Raw genomic sequence first — 18,943 nt, 5'->3', positions numbered from 1 at the left:
CACAGTCCGCACAACCACGGTGAGTTCAAGGACCGCCAAAACTAGTAGGTCGAAACGACGCTGGCCAAATACTGTCCTCAGAGAAGCATGAACATTTTAAACAGAGGGCTTTGGAACAATTAGGACAGTTTGTGTCATGTGTGTCCTCATACAGAAAACATTTTAAAACCGAAAAATATATATTCCCCCCCCCCCCATCTTTGTTCATTTTCGTGCTATTTTTGAAAAAGCTCAAGGGAGCCACTAGGGCGGCGCCAACGAGACGCGAGCCATCCTGAAACCATGATTATAGGTGCATAAAGACTTATTGTTTCTCCAAAACCTTCAAGATCGACCCGTGGTCCACCCGAAATATGAGGCGATTAAAAAACCCAAAAAGTTAAGCCGCTGTGGCATCGGGGAGCTCTCACAAGGACACGTCTCTGTGTGAGCTGGGGAACAAGCAGAGAGACATGTTGGATTAAGAGAAAGTGGCAGCTGCTGTAATAGTAGGGGGTCAAAACCACACACACACACACACACACACACACATACATACAAACACACAGACACACGATGACTCATTTGACTTGGTGAGATGAAGCCAAAGATGGACACGTGAATGTTCTGACGGTCCACATGTATACACAAGGCCAGAGCGGACATAGCACCTAAAAGACAGCTGTGACTGCATTTTTCCCCCAGATGTCACTTTGTTTTCACCCTTCACCATATGGGTCACATTGGTACTCTCATATAAAAAAGGCAAAAATCAGACACTGGTACGCATTCTTAAAGTCTGGACCCTGTCCTCCAAACCACTCGGAACAAACCGTAACTGTGATTATTTTAGTTGCTTTGCCCAAAAAAAAGGGGCTACCAAAAAAAATGCCACATCATACAAACACATCAATTATTTGTATTGTTATACCAGCAGTGTTGGCACTAGGAATTTTCAAAATGGGGTCGCAGGAACCCCATCAAATCAAAAAAAATGGTGAATGGTGAACAGTGAATTTTTGGAGTCCCACTTTTTTGTAACCGTGTAAACAAACTGTTATATCTCACTGTGGGGGGGCGTGGCCTGCGGACCTGCAGCGAAGCGGGGTGTGTCAGGATCGGCTTCGAGATTGGTGACAGGTGCGTAGGTGACACAGCTGTGAGTGTTTGTCTGATCACCTGTCACCATACTTGCCAACCTTGAGACCTCCGATTTCGGGAGGTGGGGGGAGGGGGTGGGGGTGGGCGTGGTCGGGGTGGTAGGGGGGCGTGGTTGGGGTGTGGCTAAAAGGGGAGGAGTATATTTACAGCTAGAATTCACCAAGTCAAGTATTTCATATATATATATATATATATATATAAAACAAATACTTGACGTTCAGTGAATTCTAGCTATATATATATATACATAAAAAATAAATACTTGAATTTCAGTGTTCATTTATTTACACATATACACACACATAACACTCATCTACTCATTGTTGAGTTAAGGGTTGAATTGTCCATCCTTGTTCTATTCTCTGTCACTATTTTTCTAACCATGCTGAACACCCTCTCATTGATGTGTGGCACGCACAAAAGTGCTTTCATCAAATGCACTAGATGGCAGTATTGTCCTGTTTAAGAGTGTCACAACATTGCTGTTTACTGCAGACGAACTGCTTTACGGTATACAAAAACGTGACTGCTGTTGTTGTGTGTTGTTACCGCGCTGGGAGGACGTTAATGAAACTGTCTAACAATAAACCCACATAAGAAACCAAGAACTCGCCCTCCATCATTCTACAGTTATAACGTGATTGGGCAGGTATGCTGGTTATATTGTGGGTTAGCGGACTCAGGTCCTCATGGACCTGAGTCCGCCTGAATTTCGGGAGATTTTCGGGAGAAAATTTGTCCCGGGAGGTTTTCGGGAGAGGCGCTGAATTTCGGGAGTCTCCCGGAAGGGTTGGCAAGTATGCCTGTCACTCTGTTAAAGAAAGGAAGGAGAGGAGGTTGTTGATGGTGGAGAACGAGCGAGAGAAACTTGAACATGGCTGAAAAGCACAACTTAATTGAAAAAGATCGCAAAGATGAACATGGCTGTCATGTCCGTCATTGGTGGTCCAGGGAACCCGGAGGAGCAAGACCTCCACACTCACATTCTATATTGTGTTTTTGGAAAAAAGGTTGACATAAACGTTACTTAATTCATTAAAAAAAAGAATACAAAAGAAAACACATTTTTATGCATATGTAAATGTATTTGTCATGATTCGTGGCCCGGATCATGTGTTGTTATATTCTGTTAGTTTTGGACTCCCTTCGTTCCTGTTTTTGTGCACTCTTGTTTGTTTTTAGTTACCATGGGTGCTTATTGTTCCCACCTGTCTCTGATTGGTGCTCAGGACGCTCACTTGTATCCCGAGCACTAATCAGAGGGACTATTTAATCCTGCCTTAGCTGGTCAATCGGCCTGGCTTCATTGTTTGCTATATGCAACCTGTTACGTTTGGTCTTCGTGTTTCCTAGCTCATGATTCCTGCTCTAAGTTTTTTCCTTAAATTTCCGTGCAATCGGCATGCATCCCCTTTGCTTGTTTTCTGTTTTTGGTACTACGCGTTATTTTTTGATGATTAATTCATGTTCCTACCTGCACGCCTTGTCCGGAGTGGTCTGTCTGCAATCCCGGGAGAACGAACCCCGCAGTAAGCTGCGACCCCCCCACCGCCGTCATGACAGTATTCAGTTATAAACATTAATTCACTTTCTTCTTTCCTTCATGGATCTAAACTTTACCGCTACTGGTATTTTTTTCTATATTTTTATTTAATACGTTGTAGGTGCATTTATTTCAGTATAAAAGTGTAAAAAGTTATTTATTTCGGTCATGAAATTATGTTAACCGTGTGCCAGGGCATACATGCATATGACAAATTACATTTATTATTCACACCTGTATGTAGATCATCAGTCATTTAAAAACCGCCACATCTACACTTTCTTCGCAAATAATGCCAACAAACTTAGAATTTCGCAAGTTAGTTTCAATGTCATTTAATACAGTGGCACTCAATGCCTCTAGCATTTCATCTCTGGTATTGTGATGGCCATAAACTGCCGGTATGCTGGCACCCTTGGACTTTTGCAGCTCAATCAGGCTTGGGAACTTCGACAAGGGAAGGTTCTCTTTGGTCAAGAAATACACAGTCCACAGCTAACTAATAACAATGTCTTTACTTGCTGGTCGACTGCTTCCCAGCCAATTTGGCCAACTGGGACGGCGTGGCGCAGTGGAAGAATGGCCCTGCGCGACCCGAGGGTCCCTGGTTCAATCCCCACCTAGTACCAACCTCGTCATGTCCGTTGTGTCCTGAGCAAGACACTTCACCCTTGCTCCTGATGGGTGCTGGTTAGCGCCTTGCATGGCAGCTCCTTCCATCAGTGTGTGAATGTATGGGTAAATGTGGAAGTAGTGTCAAAGCGCTTTGAGTACCTTGAAGGTAGAAAAGCGCTATACAAGTACAACCCATTTATCATTTATCATTATAACTTCTAAACTGATTGCTGTAGTAGCATATGTGTGTGTGTGCTCCTTTAAGAATGGCAGTATGTGGGGTGAGTGACGTGTGGAAGTGGGTGGGCGAGAGAGAAGAGAGAGAGCGGTAGCAGTTGTTTGCATTAGTAGCATAGTGGATGTCTGGTTGGCTTTGTGGAAAACATAAATAAAGAGTTGTAACGAATCGACGGCCTAGTCATTCCGAACCAAGAGTGATTTGTAGGGACCCACTGCCTGGTAAAGTGGAGGGTGTTACTCCCGGCCATACATTGGCCCTGGAGGGAGCGTCTCCTCGACCACAGTCTGGGAGCCGACAAGCAGGAAAGGTGTAACATGATGTTTCTTGGTGTTTGGTGAGGCTGGATCTTTGAAAATCTGTGCACCCGGTCGTAAAAGTGTTATTTTTCTTAGCCCGTTTACATGGTGTGCAAAACAACTTTCCAGCGTCTTAGGTTCTTAAGTGAGCCATTTGCTGAAAAGTGGCTCCTGAAGCCACTTTTCATTGAAGCTTCGCTTCTTAGGTTTATTGCTCGTCATGACGGAAACAATAACACGCGGGAGTCATAATACCGGAAATGCAGTATTTGTGATTGATGAAACTTTCGGCGAATCGAACGTTAAGAAATTGTACCGGAAAGTTCATTACTTTGAAGTCGACTAATAAAAACACAATAAACGAGCACGGAAATTTGACTCAGCAAATATAAACTAAACAAAACACTGGCGGAAAGCGATAGTCGATAAAAAACAAAAACAAAGCAGAGTTTTGACCCAGCAAAGGCATGGTCGGTAAAAAAAATAAAAAATAATCTGCGTCCCGGGGACGCGCGGACTTCCGGAAATGCGCATCCTTTCTGATTTCCAAAATGTGCGTTAACCCCAACAGTGTAATGACACGGAGGAGGGTTTCAAAAAGACGGTGTGCAGGCTGGGTGAAATTCTTGGTGATGCAGAGCCCCCTCTTTCTAAAGCTGCTGATGAAAATGTCTGTAGTGATGGGAAGACTGTTCCCCATGACCTTCTGAGCAGCTTTCACCAAGTGCTTTCCTCTTTTCAGCCGTGCAGCTGCTGTGCCACACCGGTATGCTGATGCTGAGGGTGCTCTCCACCTTAAGGATGGAGCTCTATAGTCCAGCACGCCACAGCCTCCTGAATAAGTAATCTGGTGAGTAAATGTTAAGATACTACAGTATATCTAAGAGATACAGAACTAATCCCTTACAGATCCCACAGATTTAGAATCTGCATTAGATCGTTGGTTGTTTGATACGTTCTTCTTCTTTCGTGTAAGAATCAGCAGCTATGCTATGTCACTCAATATACCCAGCATTTTTTCCAAGCGAGGCTTCGGACTCGAGAGATCCGTTGTTTGAGACGGCCACAAGGACAAGATTTCAGAATATTGTCTGCCGTCTAAGAGTCCCCACTAATACATGTTTGCTCAGAACCTGCTGACAACGGTCTGGAGTCGGTTGATTGTGACTCACTCCTTCCTTGGCAAGTCTGATCCAGGTGTGGGGTTGATTGGTGGGTTTACACATATCCAGGAGGTTGAAATAGTAGATGCAGAGAGCGGCATATGTTGGGAGAAAGGGGGTCGCGAATGCAGACTTTGGCGACACAGTAGGCGGGAATCCTCTCAGACTCGATGGCGTTACTGAGCTTAACTCTAAGAAACTTTGGGGGAGCTATGCCGACAACGGTTGGTAGTCTGTGGGTGTAAGGCTTAGACCTGAGGCGCCCGGTGATGAGCCTCATGGTGTCTTTGTGTGTGTGTGAGATACAGCTTGTTGACGTGGAAGCCGTGGAATTATGCCTGTTACATGATATCTTTAGCATAACCATCGAGAAAGAGGTCCAGAATATAACACATGAACATGTAAAAAGAATACACTTTTTATTTTCCGAGATTTACATAATTTTTCACTGATCCCACCCTCAGGTTTGCCCTTTTAAATAGTGTAAACGACCAGAGGGCTTAGATTGAGGTTGCGGCTGCACACAGTGTTGAGAGTTGGGATAGAAACATACTGGGTGATGTATTTACTTCGAACGTTTAAGGTTTAACATATAAGGATGTCTTTTGGCCTCATCATCCCCCATTAAGGGGTGCCCTCATTCCTCCACTCCCTGTCTTATAAATACAATGCCTCATTAATGGTATTTATTCCCTTTCTAAAAACCTCTCTGCAAAGTATCTACTTACTTTGTTTTGTCTGTTGCAAATCCAACTTTGCAATATAAGACATGATCTGCTGGCCTATTGTTTGTTTTAATAGTTTTGCTTGTTTTACTTAGTCGTAGACTTAAATGCGATATAATTTATGGCATGAGGGCCACCTCAGGCAGCAAAGCTACATTTTATTTGTTGTGTAAAGTGGTGGCCTATATGTTAAAACGGCAACTTGTGACCCAAATGCCTTTATTCCCATTTGGAGCTCCTGTGTGGTACCGTAAGTGAGGGAAATAAGATAACATCCATTCATCCATCCATCTTCCTCCGCTTATCCGAGGTCGGGTCGCGGGGGCAGCAGCCTAAGCAGGGAAGCCCAGACTTTCCTCTCCCCAGCCACTTCGTCCAGCTCTTCCCGGGGGATCCCGAGGCGTTCCCAGGCCAGCCGGGAGACATAGTCTTCCCAACATGTCCTGGGTCTTCCCTGTGGCCTCCTACCGGTTGGACGTGCCCTAAACACCTCCCTAGGGAGGCGTTCGGGTGGCATCCTGACCAGATGCCCGAGCCACCTCATCTGGCTCCTCTCGATGTGGAGGAGCAGCGGCTTTACTTTGAGCTCCCCCCGGATGACAGAGCTTCTCACCCTATCTCCAAGGGAGAGCCCTGCCACACGGCGGAGGAAACTCATTTCGGCCGCTTGTACCCGTGATTTTGTCCTTTCGGTCATAACCCAAAGCTCATGACCATAGGTGAGGATGGGAAAGTAGATCAACCGGTAAATTGAGAGCTTTGCCTTCCGGCTCAGCTCCTTCTTCACCACAACAGATCGATACAGCGTCCGCATTACTGAAGATGCCGCACCGATCCGCCTGTCGATCTCACGATCCACTCTTCCCCCACTCGTGAACAAGACTCCTAGGTACTTGAACTCCTCCACTTGGGGCAGGGTCTCCTCCCCAACCCGGAGATGGCACTCCACCCTTTTCCGGGCGAGAACCATGGACTCGGACTTGGAGGTGCTGATTCTCATCCCAGTCGCTTCACACTCGGCTGCGAACCAATCCAGCGAGAGCTGAAGATCCTGGCCAGATGAAGCCATCAGGACCACATCATCCGCAAAAAGCAAAGACCTAATCCTGCAGCCACCAAACCGGATCCCCTCAACGTCTTGACTGCGCCTAGAAATTCTGTCCATAAAAGTTATGAACAGATAAGATAACATATAAAATGTATTTAGCAAACAATATGTATGTTTTTCCTCATACTAATCTCTGTTAGAATAATACAATAACTATGAAGATATATCGAAATGTTAATTTTTAGATACTGTGTAGCCACCATGTCATGTATCATGAAGTATAGATTACAGTTACAATACTGGATAATCACACTGTATCATCTACGGTGATCCATAGAAATATAATTGATACAGTTTTGAGGTCAAAGTTTGATTCCATTTTTTGTTCTTCTCCTGATTGACCGAAGCAGGCACAATTAATTGATACAACATTGATTCTAAATATATATTTTTTAAAACTGACTTCTGAACAACATTGCAAAATAGTTATATTTGTATATTAAGACAACGTTAAAGTTTAACGTTGGATCCATGTTGTTGGTTGGGAAATGACCAGCTTTCAATGGTCAAATCAACGTCACAACGTGACATTGAATAAATGTCGTCAAAAAGCATGTTGTTTCAACGTTGTATTTGTGTTGTAAAATACTGGTTGGGAAATGACCAAAAACTCAATGGTCACAACAACGTAAGAATCCAACATTGTAAAATATTGTCAAAAAGGATGTTGTTCCAACCTTAGGTTTGAGTTGCTCAACCTCAGGACCTAATTCAACAAGTTCTCAATGTTGTTTTCATGTCTTGTGCCTTCTGGAACGTGCCACTGACTCCCACTGCCCTATTCATATTTTAGACTTTAACTTAAAAGACACACTCAAAGTAATGAAAAGTTGCTTTTACAAAAATAGGGGTCATGTTGAACGTTATTGGTAACAAAGGACATCTACGGACCTCAAAGAATGTATTCTTAGCTTTGAAAATACTGTTTTTTGTTAACCCTGAGTAAATAAGAACAATCAAAGGAGAAATGTCAAATTTAAGGATAAAACCATATCCCCATGATCTAAAGGCCAGCTGGGAGACAGTCTCTCCAAAGTGGTCTTGGTCTACCCCAATCCTCCACAGCCTTACTAGGTGCCCACGCCACCTCATCTGGCTCCCCTGGATGAGGAAGAGCATTGGCTTTATTCAGAGTTCCTACTGAATGATAGATATTTTTCTAAGGGAGAGCCCTGTTACCCTACGGAGGAAATACATTTTGGTCGCTTGTACCCAAAGCTCATGACCATAGGTGAGCGTAAGAACATAGATCGACGGGTACATTTTCACCATGTTGATGCGATCCGCCTGTGATATTCGACAATCCTTGCTACCTTCACTTGTAAGAACACACCAAAATACTACTCCACTTGGGGCAGGATCTCATCCCCGATTTGCACCCCACCTTTTTTTCTGGAAAGAACCATGTACTTAGAGTTAATAACAAATTCTAACCCCAGTCAGTTCACGATCCAATGAAAGCTGAAGATCACAGCCCGAGGAAGTCAGCAGGACCACATTATCTGGAAAAAGTAGACACCCAATCGTGAAGCCACCAAACCGAATCCCCTTAACATCTATGACTGGGAATAGAATCGGTAACAAAGGGCTGAGTCCAACCCTCACTGGAAATGGGTCCGACTTACTGCCGGACGAAGCTCTATCTTCTGTCATGCAGGGAGCTACCAAAATCAGGCAGTCCGATTCCCCATACTCCCAAAGCACTCCCCAGATGGTTTTCCCAAGGTTGAATGCCTTCTAAAAGTCCATAAAACACATGTAAAATGGTTCAGCAAACACAGAGTAAAAAAACACAATGATCCTCCTAAATCCGAAGTTCGACTATCCGACAGGCCCTCCTCTCCCGTACCCTTGAATAAACCTTACTAGGAACGCTGAGGAGAAACATGTCTGCTTCTGTTATTAGACTGGTGTCTTGTATCATAAAAGGTCAATATCTCGAAGTAATTGGAGTTCTCAAATATCCAAATGTAATCGGACATGTATCAGGATATATGATCAATGTTGGAGGAAATTAATGATTACATTCGTGATACGGGAAGGGGAAACTGTAATGAAGCACATTTCTGTAATAGAGGTAAACTCTCATGCGGGTGTGTGTCTACATTCGCACATATTGATGCACCTGTCCCAGGTTTGCGTGCGAGTTTGCGAATATGCCAGGGCCCCTCCCCTTAATTATCTCAGAACATATCCATGTGTGGCATTTACCTCTGACCTCTGCTCCACGGCAGGCACAATTACTGAAAGGCCAGGCTCCTTAACGAATGTCCATCATATCCACTGACTTCTCTCCTCCCTCCGGTCTGACTTTTTCTTTTTTAATATAATTCCGCCTTCGCTGTACTGTAATGCAAAAACAAACTGAAATAATTCACAACAATGTCAACAGTAACACAATATCAATGTAGTTTACACTTATTTGAATGACACAGCAAACATGTTTCTGTTTCTTTGTGTTTCTGAACATTTCCATTACATTGGACACGTTTTTTTTTTAGGGTTATCAATGTCACTATTTTGCAGAAGCCCTGTTTTTAACTCATCAATCAATAGCTGCGTTTCCAGAGCAGTTTTTCGCAAAGTAAAAGTGATGTTTCTAAAATTCCAACAAAGTACAGGTGTTTCCAATAAGGGGTGTTTTGTGTCATGAGTCGCGATTCTCGTAAAATCTCATCCCTCGAGACTCCACTTTGAGGAAGATATTGCTGTTGCTATGATGTCAAGAGAAGGCAACGAGTGATAGCTCAAAAGGCAACGTCTTTACGGACCCCTTGACATTGTTTGGGCATGTGGGTCTCTCCAAGCATGCGGGTCAGCCTCTTTTCCCGGGAAGGGACCCGCGAGTGGGCCCGATGTGGCGGTAAAGTCTCCCTCCCCCGCGGCCGACCGATCGTAGACTTACGGCCCCCTTGAAATTGTTCGGGCATGTGGGTCTCTCCGAGCCTGCGGGTCGGCCTTTTTTGCCGGGAAGGAACCTGTGAGACAGCCTGGTGTGGCGGTGCCACCTCCAACCCGACCGATCAGAGACTTACAGACTTGACTTGACATTGTTGGCCCCCTTGAAATTGTTCGGGCATGTGGGTCTCTCCGAGCTTGCGGGTCGGCCTTTGTGGCCGGGAAGGGACCCGTGAGATAGCCTGGTGTGGCGGTGATAGCCGATCGATCGGAGACTTACGGTTTCCTGACATTGTTCGAGCATGTGGGTGTCTCCGAACCTGCGTGTCAGCCTCTTTTCCCGAGAAGAGACTTGCGAGTGGCACCGCTGTGGCGGTGCCGCCTCCCTTCCCCCCGGCCGACCGATCGGAAACTTACAGCTCCCATGACATTGTTCGGGCATGTGGGTCTCTCCGAGCTTGCGGGTCGGCCTTTTTGGCCGGGAATGGACCCGTGAGATAGCCTGGTGTGGCGGTGATAGCCGACCGATCGGAGACTTACGGTTTCCTGACATTGTTCGAGCATGTGGGTGTCTCCGAACCTGCGTGTCAGCCTCTTTTCCCGAGACGAGACTTGCGAGTGGCCCCGCTGTGGCGGTGCCGCCTCCCTTCCCCCCGGCCGACCGATCGGAAACTTACAGCTCCCATGACATTGTTCGGGCATGTGGGTCTCTCCGAGCTTGCGGGTCGGCCTTTTTGGCCGGGAAGGGACCCGTGAGATAGCCTGGTGTGGCGGTGATAGCCGACCGATCGGAGACTTACGGCTCCCTGACATTGTTCGAGCATGTGGGTGTCTCCGAACCTGCGTGTCAGCCTCTTTTCCCAAGAAGAGACTTGCGAGTGGCCCCACTGTGGCGGTGCCCCCCCCCAGCCGACCAATCGGAAACTTACAGCTCCCGTGACATTGTTCGGGCATGTGGGTTTCTCCAAGCCTGCGGGTCGGCCTCTATTGCCAGGAAGGGACCCGCGGTACGGCCTGGTGTGGCGGTGCCGTCTCACAGCCGACCGATCGGAGACTTACGGACGGACCCCTTGACATTCTTCGGGCATGTGGGTTTCTCCGAGCCTGCTGATCGGCCTCTATTGCCGAGAAATGACCTGCGAGACGGCCCGGTGTGGCGTTGCTTCCTCCCAGCTGACCGATCGGAGACTTACGGACGGACCCCTTGACATTGTTTGGGCACGTGGTTCTCCGGGCCTGTGAGTCGGCCTCTATTGACAGGATGGGACCCGCGAGTGGTCCCGGTATGGTGGTACCGAATCCCTCTCCCCCAGCCTACCGATCGGACACTTACTCCTTGACATTGTTCGGACATGTGGGTCTCTCCGAGCCTGCGGGTCGACCTCTATTGCCGGAAAGGGACCCGAGAGAGACGACCTGGTGCGGTGGTGCTGCCTCGCTCCCCCCGGCCAACCAATCGGAAGCAAGACCACCTGTCTGTCCTAGTTGTCCTGTATCGGCGCCCCGTAGGTTCAGTGTTTAAGTGACCTCTAAATGCGAAAAAAGTGTTTCCATTGCGAAGCACGTCAATATGGAAACGTCTCATAAAAACATGTTTTTGCGACATTTGAGAGGTTTTTCAAAATATGGGTTTTTCCATTACCAGTTTCTTTTTGCAACATTTAGGTTTTTGCGCATTTCTTGGGGTAATGGAAAAGCAGCTATGGTGAGCTACGTGCCATTCATTTCAGAAAACGTTTGTTTAGTCATTAAAATGCCATTTGTATGAACAAGTGCGCAACAACAACATTTTCATACTTCTCCCGCCCCTAAAATATGATCTGAGGCTCACATGAGCAAGAAACAAGACGGGAATAGAGCCCAAAGCAGAAGCATCCAGTGTCCCATTACTTCATTTCTCTCTCGACCGTTCCTCAAACCCTTCTCCACATCCGTGTGCAGGCAACAGACCCTACTTTCAAAGAAGGTGGGATGAAGAGATCAAGAAGAATATCACACCAAGCCCTTTCTCTTGGCCAAGACATATAAGAAGTAGAAGGTCAGCGTTTCAAACCACTTTTCAAAAGACGGGGTCATGGTTGAGGACAGTTACAGAAAGTTCAGGTCAAGGTAGATGAAGAGTTGAAAGCAGCTGAAATAGAATATCTATATTGTTTGAAAAAAAAAGTGGAGGTGTTGTTGTGGTGGTGAATGTTAGTTTACTTTCTTTGATCATGCATGCGGTTACATCGACATACCGGGAAAGAGTCTCTTCTCAGCATTTTTGTTTATGGCTGATAAAATGGAGGGCAATGCGGGCCAGTCTTGGCCTAACAGGTAATGTAATGTTTTGTTTTCCTAAATTTTGTGTTTATTCTTTATTCGTGTGGCGGCCATGCAACGTCAAACCGTCAACAACCTACGCGTGTGCACCTACAGCGATGCTGTGCACTTCCAGAGAGGAGGAGACTTGAAGGGACTATCAGTGAGGTACCCAGAGTTGGGGGCGGGGTTTACGGTTTGAATTCTGCCTGGTGACACAAGATTCAAGTACCCCGGCTTTAAACCGGATTCTACGAGTGGATAGCCCCGGGTTGTTAGCTCGGTAGTCAACACGTTTGCCTCGCATGCCGGTGACCTAGGTTTGTACCTTGTTTGGAACAGTAGGAACAACTCAAAGCAACTCCTGAGCGTGTTTGTTTAATAATAACAATAATAATAATAATAGATTGTATTTGTAAAAAGCACTTTACATTGAGTACACAACTTCAAAGTGCTACAGTGTATTAAAAAAATATAAATAAAAAGATAATAAAAAAATAAATAAAAATAAAAACTAGAACAGCCTAATAGCTAGAACTAGTATGCATATATCAAAAAAAAAAAGGCTTTTTTAAAAAGAAGGGTTTTTAAGCCTTTTTTTTAAAGCATCCACAGTCTGTGGTGCCCTCAGGTAGTCAGGGAGAGCGTTCCACAGACTGGGAGCGGCGGAGCAGAAAGCCCGGTCTCCCATTGTTCGTAGCTTTGTCCTCGAAGGTTGGAGGAGGTTAGCCTGTCCGGAGCGGAGGTGTCGAGTGGAGGATTTGGGGGTGAGTAGTTCTTTGAGGTAGAGGGGGGCATTTCCATGGAGTAGGGAGACTTTGTATGCAATCCTGAGTGAAACAGGAAGCCAGTGAAGGGATTTGAGAATTGGTGTGATATGGTCATATTTCCGCACTCTCATCAGGATCCTAGCAGCACTATTCTGTATGTATTGCATTGTATTTAATAATAAAATTAAATAAACTCGCTTGTCAGTCGTCCACAATCTTTGTGGGTGGAGGCGGGGCCGATGCACCGCAAGGTAACAGAAATTAGGAGTAGAAAAGATGATCGCAAAGCCAAATGTCCCGGAGAATATTTCTGCTTTAAACAGAACAATTAAGATAATGCCATCAACAAGAACAAACAGGCCAATTTCTCAGTAAGTAATGACAACAACAAAAAAAGACAACAAAGCAAACCACTTGACCCAGTTTATTCAACTGGGGGAAAAACAGCACTTCGAGGCGTTCAATATTTATTGAAGTGCGATGTTTTGCTAATCGAGACCGAGAGTCCATTTTATTATTTGTTTGTTTACTTAATTAGGATAGTTAAGTTATTGACTTTCTAATTGCAATGGTAAACAATTCTAATGATACATTAAAATGTATAGGTTGCCCTCTCGTGGGTTCTTCGGACCACCACACACTGCCAGGAGAGCCAGGAATTTCAGGGTATGACACTGTTTTAATTTCATAAAATGTCCAGAGGCTTTTGCTTTTCAGCAAAGTGTCGTGGTCTAGCAGCACCCCCAACTCCGACTACTCGTCTCATCACGGCTGCTGCTAATAAAGGCGACAGGTGATTAGATAACAATCTAACAACCATCTACGCACCTGTCGCTGTCTTCGAGGCCGGTCCTGGCCACACCCCGTTCCGCGGCAGGCCCGCAGGCCACGCCCCCCTCCACAGTCCTTAATTAGGTCTCAAATAATGTTGACATCGTTTATCTGCAATCATTTGTGTGCCAATATTGCCTGGTCTAATGTCTATGAATGTGTAAAATTGAAAATGTATTAATTATTGTCGGTTTGTTAGTTAGAAATATTATATTATTTATAATGGCATACATGTTATTATACTATAATATTTGTTCTGGCTTTTTGAAGGAACGCATCACAATTTGTGAGTCGGTGTATTTATTTTTCCCTTTGTTGTTGGAGTCCAAACAACTCCAGACTGCAAATGGGAGAGTTGAGTCATTTTTCCATGAACTCCACAGAGTGCAAAACAAAATCCTAATTTATTTTTTTAATTAATTTTCTTTTACAGATCATAAGCATAGTAAATTACATTTTTAAAAGTGATTGTTTTCACTGTGGGTCCTTGAAGTCGAGACACAAAGACGTTGTTGAAACACACCCAAAACCAACACAGTGCGTTACCTTTGTCGTTTTAAAAAGCATAGTTGACGCCCAATTTTTTTTAGCATCAAAATGTGTGTTTTTTGCTTTTTGGCGCAGACGAAGACAAACTTCTGTTAACAAGTCAAACTTGGTGGTGGTTCAAGCTCTTTATTTTATTAAATGTATCATTTTGATTGATGCATTGTACCTGTTTTGTCCTTTCTGCTAACAAATACGCTACATGTCTGCTAGCAAGTATGCTACATGTCTGCTAGCAAGCATGCTACATGTCTGCTAGCAAGTATGCTGTAATTATGCTACATGTAGGCTACATGTCTGCTAGCAAGTATGCTACATGTCCGCGAGCAAGCATGCTACATGTCTGCTAGCAAGTACGCTACATGTCCGCCAGCAAATATTCTACATGTATGCAACATGTCTGCTAGCAAGTATGCTACATGTCTGCGAGCTAACCACGCTACATGTCTGCTAGCAAGTATGCTACGGAACATGTCCGCCAGCAAATATACTACATGTATACAACATGTCTGCTAGCAAGTATGCTACATTTCCGCGAGCAAACATGCTACATGCCTGCTAGCAAGTATGCTCCTGTACATGTCCGCTAGCAATTATGCAACGTGTCTGCTAGCAATTATGCTACATGTCCTACAGCAAATATGCTACATGTATGCAACATGTCTGCTAGCAATTATGCTACATGTCCTACAGCAAATATGCTACATGTATGCAACATGTCTGCTAGCAATTATGCTATATATCCGCTAGCAAGCATGCTACATGTCCGCCAGCAAATATGCTACATGTATGCAACATGTCTGCTAGCAATTATGCTACATCTCCGCCAGCAAATATGCTACATGTATGCAACATGTCTGCTAGCAATTATGCTACATGTCCGCGAGCAAGCATGCTACATGTCTGCTAGCAAGTACAGTATGCTACGACACATGTCCGCTAGCAATCATGCTACATGTAGGCTACAAGTCCGCTAGCAAGTATGCTACATGTCTGCGAGCAAGCATGCTACATCTCTGCTAACAAGTATGCTACGGTACATGTCTGCTAGCAATTATGCTAAATGTCCGCCAGCAAATATGCTACATGTATGCAACATGTCTGCTAGCAAGTATGCTACATGTCCGCGAGCAAGCAAGCTACATGTCTGCTAGCAAGTACAGTATGCTACGACACATGTCCGCTAGCAATCATGCTACATGTAGGCTACAAGTCCGCTAGCAAGTATGCTACATGTCTGCGAGCAAGCATGCTACATCTCTGCTAACAAGTATGCTACGGTACATGTCTGCTAGCAATTATGCTAAATGTCCGCAGCAAATATGCTACATGTATGCTACATGTCTGCTAGCAAGTATGCTACATGTCCGCCAGCAAATATGCTACATGTATGCAACATGTCTGCTTGCAAGCATGCTACGGTACATGTCCACGAGCAAGCATGCTACATGTCTGCTTGCAAGTATGCTACATGTCCGCGAGCAAAAATGCTACATGTATGCAACATGTCTGCTAGCAAGTATGCTACATGTCCGCGAGCAAGCATGCTACATGTCTGCTAGCAAGTATGCTACATGTCCGCAAGCAAATATGCTACTTGTATGCAACATGTCTGCTAGCAAGTATGCTACATGTCCGCCAGCAAATAGGTTACATATATGCAACATGCCTGCTAGCAAGTATGCTACATGTCCGCGAGACAGCATGCTACATGTCTGCTAGCAAGTAAATGATAAATGATAGACGGGTTATACTTGTATAGCGCTATCCTAGAGTGCTACTTGCCTGCCAGCAAATATGCTACATGTATGCAACATGTCTGCTAGCAAGTATGCTACGGTACATGTCCGCTAGCAATTATGCTAACTGTCCGCCAGCAAATATGCTACATGTATGCAACATGTCTGCTAGCAAGTATGCTACATGTCCGCGAGCAAGCATGCTACATGTCTGCTAGCAAGTACAGTATGCTACGACACATGTCCGCTAGCAATCATGCTACATGTAGGCTACAAGTCCGCTAGCAAGTATGCTACATGTCTGCGAGCAAGCATGCTACATCTCTGCTAACAAGTATGCTACGGTACATGTCTGCTAGCAATTATGCTAAATGTCCGCAGCAAATATGCTACATGTATGCTACATGTCTGCTAGCAAGTATGCTACATGTCCGCCAGCAAATATGCTACATGTATGCAACATGTCTGCTTGCAAGCATGCTACGGTACATGTCCACGAGCAAGCATGCTACATGTCTGCTTGCAAGTATGCTACATGTCCGCGAGCAAAAATGCTACATGTATGCAACATGTCTGCTAGCAAGTATGCTACATGTCCGCGAGCAAGCATGCTACATGTCTGCTAGCAAGTATGCTACATGTCCGCAAGCAAATATGCTACTTGTATGCAACATGTCTGCTAGCAAGTATGCTACATGTCCGCCAGCAAATAGGTTACATATATGCAACATGCCTGCTAGCAAGTATGCTACATGTCCGCGAGACAGCATGCTACATGTCTGCTAGCAAGTAAATGATAAATGATAGACGGGTTATACTTGTATAGCGCTATCCTAGAGTGCTACTTGCCTGCCAGCAAATATGCTACATGTATGCAACATGTCTGCTAGCAAGTATGCTACGGTACATGTCCGCTAGCAATTATGCTAAATGTCCGCCAGCAAATATGCTACATGTATGCAACATGTCTGCTAGCAAGTATGCTACGGTAAAGTTAAAGTTAAAGTTAAAGTACCAATGATTGTCACACACACACTAGGTTTGGCGAGATTATTCTCTGCATTTGACCCATCACCCTTGATCACCCCCTGGGAGGTGAGGGGAGCAGTGGGCAGCAGCGGTGGCCGCGCCCGGGAATCATTTTGGTGATTTAACCCCCAATTCCAACCCTTGATGCTGAGTGCCAAGCAGGGAGGTAATGGGTCCCATTTTTATAGTCTTTGGTATGACTCGGCCGGGATTTGAACTCACAACCTACCGATCTCAGGGCGGACACTCTAACCACTAGGCCACTGAGTAGGTACATGTCCGCTAGCAATTATGCTAAATGTCCGCCAGCAAATATGCTACATGTATGCAACATGTCTGCTAGCAAGTATGCTACAGTACATGTCCGCTAGCAATTATGCTAAATGTCCGCCAGCAAATATGCTACATGTATGCAACATGTCTGCTAGCATTTATGCTAAATGTCCGCCAGCAAATATGCTACATGTATGCAACATGTCTGCTTGCAAGCATGCTACGGTACATGTCCGCGAGCAAGCATGCTACATGTCTGCTAGCAAGTATGCTACATGTCTGCGAGCAAAAATGCTACATGTATGCAACATGTCTGCTAGCAAGTATGCTACATGTCCGCGAGCAAGCATGCTACATGCCTGCTAGCAAGAATGCTCCATGTCCGCCAGCAAAAATGCTACATGTATGCAACATGTCTGCTAGCACGTAAGCTACATGTCCGCGAGCAAGCATGCTACATGTCTGCTAGCAAGCATGCTACATGTCTGCTAGTAAGTATGCTACATGTCCGCGAGCAAAAATGCTACATGTATGCAACATGTCTGCTAGCAAGTATGCTACATATCCGCGAGCAAGCATGCTACATGTCTGCTAGCAAGTATGCTACATGTCCGCCAGCAAAAATGCTACATGTATGCAACATGTCTGCTAGCAAGTATGCTACATGTCCGCCAGCAAAAATGCTACATGTATGCAACATGTCTGCTAGCAAGTATGCTACATGTCCGCGAGCAAGCATGCTACATGTCTGCTAGCAAGTATGCTACATGTCCGCCAGCAAAAATGCTACATGTATGCAACATGTCTGCTAGCAAGTATGCTACATGTCCGCCAGCAAAAATGCTACATGTATGCAACATGTCTGCTAGCAAGTATGCTACATGTCCGCGAGCAAGCATGCTACATGTTTGCTAGCAAGTATGCTACGGTACATGTCCGCTTACAATTATGCTACATGCTACATGCTACATGCTACATGTATTAGACCTAGACCACAAAGTACATTTTGTCGTTATTGACCACACAGAAAAGTGACAGGTGACATTATTTCAAAAACGCTACTTTAGCAAAGTAATAAGCTACACGTGCACCACCTCTTAGAAATGTCTGGGATCTTCCTCGGCTCCCTAAAAAGCTCCATCAGCGTTAATCATAAAGCATAAATTCATTGAAAGTCCGAATCCCCGCGCATGCAGGCCGCTGTCATTTGGCAGGAAGTGGATGCAGTCGGGCGCGACATGAAAGCAGCTCTGATATATTATTAGCTGGAGGAATACAAAATCAGCGGGCGAAGTCAAGGCAAAGCTTTAGTAATGATCAATCACCTGCGGCCCTCTCATCCTTCTTAATAGCCAGCAACAGATGAAGCGAGTGGAACGAGGTTGTTGCTTTTTTTTTTTTTTTTTTGCAAAACACTCAAACATTCGCAGCGTGCGCACATTGTGATGCATCCAGTATGAGAGTAGTCAGAAAAGTTATGCAATAACTTTGTTCATTGAGTCCAAATAATCCATTAATCCTATTATTGCTGTAGTCTCCAGGCCAGTCTAGTACCCGCACTCTTTTACTATGAAGCCACGCTGTTGTAACACATGGTTTGGCTGAAATAAGCAGGGGCGTCCACAGTAACATTGCTTGGATGGCAACATATGTTGCTCCAAAACCTGTATGTACCTTTCAGCATTAATGGTGCCTTCACAGATGTGTAAATTACCCATGCCTTGG

The sequence above is a fragment of the Nerophis lumbriciformis genome, linkage group LG30 (assembly GCF_033978685.3).
Source record: "Nerophis lumbriciformis linkage group LG30, RoL_Nlum_v2.1, whole genome shotgun sequence".
NCBI classification, from domain to species: domain Eukaryota; kingdom Metazoa; phylum Chordata; class Actinopteri; order Syngnathiformes; family Syngnathidae; genus Nerophis; species Nerophis lumbriciformis.
This window is presented reverse-complemented; position numbering follows the sequence as displayed.